We start from the raw sequence: 5320 nt of genomic DNA, 5'->3' as shown, positions 1-5320 counted from the left end.
GTGAAACATTTCACCCATCACTAAACAGAACTTCTGAGGGAATCCTAGGGCCCCACCCGCCTGCCTAAACATTACCCGGGGGAGGGGTATAAAGTTTATTAAAAGTGGAACGATGTGAGCTCTGGTTTGTGCAGTTGTTGAGGGTCGGTACCTCAGTGCTGTCATTGTGCCTTCACGGTACTGTGCAACTACCTGACCAGCATCGGGTTTCATATCCGAGAGCCCCGAGGCCGCCCCCATTTGTTAACCCCGCCCCCCTGCATGCGTGAACAGCGCTCAGCTCCTCCCTCCCACCTACACGTCACGTAACTGTACATAAGGGGAGGGGCGGAGTTACAGGTAAGAGAGTTACTTCTACAAGGAAGTAGCAAAGTGCCGGACGGTGTGTGTGTCGCGGAAGTGCTGGTGAAATGGAGGCCGAGGAGCCGCTGCGGGAGATACAGGGAGGGCCAGGCCGGGGCAGTGAGATGGGTAAGAAGCCGGCTGCTACCCCCCTGCCCATTGTACCCAGTCAGTCACATAAAGATGGGGATGTGCGCAGCTTTTCGCATGAATGCATCAGCCCTCAGTCGGAGTTTGAAACCACAGGCAAAACCAATGAACATTACATCAAAGGCCGTTTATCTAGGCGGGTTAATCACCCCCACAAATATTTTGCCAGGCGCCAAAGCTTTAGAAAAGTCATGTAAAGTGGCCCACCGACTTGATGGAGTATAAGTTGGCCCAGGCAGGATTCAGCTATGTGGGCCCCGGGGACCGGGTGCGGTGCTTCTCCTGCCGGGGGGAGTTGGAGAACTGGGAGCGCTGGGATGTGCCCCTCACCCGGCACCGACTCTCCTTCCCTGACTGCCCCCATGTGCGGGAGCTGGGAGCCAAGATGCCGCCCGTCTTTGGTCAAAGTCCGATTGCATCGGCCAGCACTGATACAAGTAGAAGTTATTTTCCATTGTTAAGCAGCCCCAGACCTCTCACTAACTGGGATATGAGGGACAAAGGAGAGAGAATAAGCCCAACAGTTCCCAGCAGCTCTAATTGCCCCAGTGCGCAGGAAGCGATAAAGGATCAGGATCACAGGCAAGCGGAGCCCATTACAGAAGGGGAAAGTGACTCCAGTGTCCCTGTAGCAAAACCCCTTGGGGACATGAGTGATGGGTGCAGCAGGTTAGACACTTAACCGGGGCACTGTCACCATTTCCCCCATAACAACCAGCAGCGCTTGGCCCAGGCAGGATTCTACTATGTGGGCCCCGGGGACCGGGTGCGGTGCTTCTCCTGCCGGGGGGAGTTGGATAAATGGGAGTCTGGGGATGTGCCCCTCACCCGGCACCGACGCTCCTTCCCTGACTGCCCCTATTTGCTGGCCATCATTTCACAGGGCGGGTATTCTAACAGTGATTCAAGTAATAAACTATTAGACTGTGACTGGGATGAACATATGAAGGAAAAAAGAAAGCGACTCAGTCCCAGCGGCTCAGTAACCCATGGTGACAAGACTGACCCCCCCAGGTAAGATCCCCTTTGGGAGCATTGATATCTGTCTTTTTAGTCACTCGAGAGGTTAAAGGATAGAGATGTAGCGAACTGTTCGCCGGAGAACTAATTCGCACGAAAATTGGGTGTTCGCAAGTTTGCGAACTTTTAGCGAAGTTCGCAATTTTGGGTTCGCCTTAGCTGGAGCCAAATTTTGACCTCTCACCCCAAAGCCAGCAGATACATGGCAGCCAATCAGGCAGCTCTCCCTCCTGGACCACCCCCGGACCACTCCCTTCCATATATAAACCGAAGCCCAGCAGCCATTTTACATTCTGCCTGTGTGTGCTTGATGAGTTAGCATAGGGAGAGAGCTGTGCAGGGGTTTGAGGGAGAGTTTAGGTAGCTTTGCTGACTAGTAATCTACTTTCTACTGCTCTGTATGTAGCTGCTGTGGGCAGCTGTCCTGTGCTGATCTCATCTGCTGTAACCCAATAGTCCTTGTAAGGACTGCTTTTATTTTCTGATTACTGTTACTCTTCTTTTCATTGTGTACTTCCCTCAGTCTGTACTAATTTAGCCAGTTCTGTGTATAATGTAACATATTTAATTTCAACTGCTATAAGATTTGGTCATGTAATTAATAGAAATGTTTCTGTATTTAGGTAGTAGAAGACAAGGAGACTACAGATAAATTTTATCGAGTTAACAAACCCCCGCTGACTCGCCCCGTGTGCACTACAAACAGATATACAGTGACAGGACCGACTGCAGCAGAAATAAATCCGCCGTGAGTCTGACTCAAACATGCCCCTATGCAGGGCCAGAACTAGGGGCAGGAAGAGGCACTGCCTAGGGTGCAACAATATGGGGGTGCTAGGCAGGTACCTCTTCTTCCTACTCCTACTCTGCACTCTCTTGCCCTCCGCCATCACCACTTACATGGTGCGCCACTTCCCCATGTGGTGTAATTGCACAGATTATTCACATCTTAAAGGAGACATATTGGATAAACAAAAAAAAAAAAAAACCCTAACCCTGTAGGCAATTATGAATAATATCCGGTGCTGGTTTCCCTTTGGGCTAAACATTAACCCTATCTGTAACAATGGCCCCTTTATTGGAGCTCCCTATAGATCCTCTCAGGTCCCTGTCTGGGTTTCACATGAGGGGTGGGCGTGTCCTAACGGTCCCTGCCAGAAGCACAGTAGGAGGGGGAGAGCCAATCACAGCCCTGCAGTCACACAAGCACAGACAGGCTTCAGTTCCCTATCAGGTCAGCCTAGCTGCTGATTGGTTCCTATCCTACAGTGCAGGGTACGGAGGGCCGCCGGCTCCCCAGCTCATCCAGAGAATTCAGCCAGCAGGAAGTGGAACAGATGGGCGGGGCTAGTGGGGTTTGGGGGAATTTCTCAATAAATCAGTCAGAAACACAACTTTAAGCCCAATCCTTCTATATCTAGAGGAGTATAATTCCCTGGTACATTCATCATTTTTATAGGATATGTCTCCTTTAATAAAAGCCAAGGGAGGTTAGTGTCGCGCTTATTGTAAACAAGCTCTAAATATATTTATAATTGTGTTTCCTCTTTTCTGTTTCAGAAGACCTAAGGCCGGCAGAGCAGAACGTTAAAGCGGACCTGTCACCTTAAGAAATAATTTCAAATTGTTTTCTATTGTGGTTGTCAAGCAAAATAAACTTTACTTACACTATATAAATTATTTTAATCTTAGTTTCTTCAGCCTTGGAATTCACAATTGCAGCAAGCAGGCAGGGGCCATTTTGTAGACACTGTTATCAAAGCAGGCATTGCATCCTGCCAAAATCTTGTTTCTGTGCCAGTATGGGGGGAGCTGATGCCCATATCCATGCACTGGTTACACAATGACATGGTGAGGAGGGAGGGGGAATGTGAGGGGTGCAGCAACATCTAAGAAGTTCTGAATTGAAAGTGAAAGTAACTGTCTGCCTAAGGCATAGAGGCGGGGCAGGCATTATATGATTGACAGCTGGGATTTAAAATTTATAATGGGTTTGGATGTGGTAATGAAAAAATGATTTTGAGTCTGATGTTTAATTTGAAAAGGGCTTTTATTATACAGCTTTTTATGTCTGGGTGACAGTTAGTATATAATCCCAGATATACTGCTGTTCCATTTGATGTGCTGCACACAGGCAGGTGTCCCCCGGAGTATTAACTCCAGTACATCTCCTGGGTGGAGCCAGGACTGTTAGTAACTGGCAGGATTATCTTACACCCTGGGATGTACTATAACAGGAGCTATAACTGCCACTAGCTACACCTCATTCATGGGGCCCCTGCTCCCCTAAATGCTGGTTACCTCAGGCTTAATCCTGAATTCCTATACAGAGGCCTACTTCCACCACAGGTCTTCTGGTAGATTGACCTCCTGCGCAATGGAGTGCAGAGACCAGCCCCGATGCTACACAAGGAAAGGCCAGCATTATGCCCATTGTTTTTGAGTTGGAGGTCATAAATAGCCCTGTAACTGTTTGATGCAATTGTATTGTACTGGGTGATGTTGCTTAGAAATAGATCATCATGGGGATATGGTTTGTACTCGGCAGGGTAACTGGGATATTAATGTTAGTGAGGTTGTTTGCTGTAAGGTGAAGATACCTCATACGATCTGTCATTTCTGTCATTTTAGCTTTAGCAGAATCAACACATTTACCTCATTTTATGGGGGTAAAGATATATAAAAGTACACTCACCCCAGAAAACCATATATTTTTGGAAAGTACACATCCTCCAAATCTAAAATGGGTACCCGTGTCTTTCTAGTCCAAAGTACCAAGCCGCAAAGCTTTCCTAACATTGGGGATTTTGATGAAACTTCTGAAAATCAACTCAGAACTTCCACTTTGCACCATCTTTTCTCTTCCTGGTCATTAGGCAGCCATATAAAACCCCCTAAATATGAACCCCAGAGGTCTACTGAACAGTTTGATGCCCACTGTACATAGGTTTATCAAAGCACATGGCACTTACAGACCCCAAAATATACCTTGTGCCCACTAATTTCATGGCTTACCCTTACCTAATTCATAAACACATGGCAGTTTTATGTGGGGTAAAAGAGGCAAAAATATAGGGTGACCCCTGAAAAACATATATTTTTGGAAAGTACACATTCAGACAAATCCAACATGGGTAAAGATGCCTTTCTTTACCAAAGTACCAAACTGCAAAGTTTTTATGTCAATTCTGAAAGTCACCCAAAAACGTTGCAATTTGTCGTTTTCATCTCACTCAATTTTTTACATACAGTAGCAAATCACCCCAAATATGAACGCCAGGGGTCTACTGAATAGTTTGATGCCCCATATACATAGATATACCAAAGTATGTGCTTATGTACAGACCCCAGATAAAAGTAGTGCATGTGAATTTTTTCACCTGCCAACTAAACTTCTGCAAACAGAGCCCCCGACTGCATATTATGTGCCGTAACCCCCCCTAACTATACAGAGCCCACGACTGCATATTATGTGCCGTAACCCCCCTAACTATACAGAGCCCCCGACTGCGTATTATGTGCCGTAACCCCCCCTAACTATACAGAGCCCCCGACTGCATATTATGTGCCGTAACCCCCCCTAACTATACAGAGCCCCCGACTGCGTATTATGTGCCGTAACCCCCCCTAACTATACAGAGCCCCCGACTGCGTATTATGTGCCGTAACCCCCCTAACTATACAGAGCCCCCTGTCAGCGTATTATGTGCCGTAACCCCCCCTAACTATACAGAGCCCCCTGTCAGTGTATTATGTGCCGTAACCCCCCCTAACTATACAGAGCCCCCTGTCAGCGTATTATGTGCCG

The 5320-nt window shown here is 47.5% G+C and overlaps 1 long non-coding RNA gene across 1 annotated transcript; it reads left to right on the top strand.

Moving 5' to 3' along the window:
- Nucleotides 1-310: 310 nt before the first annotated feature.
- On the top strand, nucleotides 311-3185 carry LOC101732977. Its single transcript, XR_004220428.1, has 3 exons — nucleotides 311-471; nucleotides 2136-2260; nucleotides 3073-3185. It is a non-coding gene; the product is annotated as an uncharacterized LOC101732977 (long non-coding RNA).
- The last annotated feature ends 2135 nt before the right edge of the window (nucleotides 3186-5320 follow it).

The sequence above is a fragment of the Xenopus tropicalis genome, chromosome 9, assembly GCF_000004195.4.
Source record: "Xenopus tropicalis strain Nigerian chromosome 9, UCB_Xtro_10.0, whole genome shotgun sequence".
Taxonomy (NCBI): domain Eukaryota; kingdom Metazoa; phylum Chordata; class Amphibia; order Anura; family Pipidae; genus Xenopus; species Xenopus tropicalis.
This window is presented reverse-complemented; position numbering and strand designations above follow the sequence as displayed.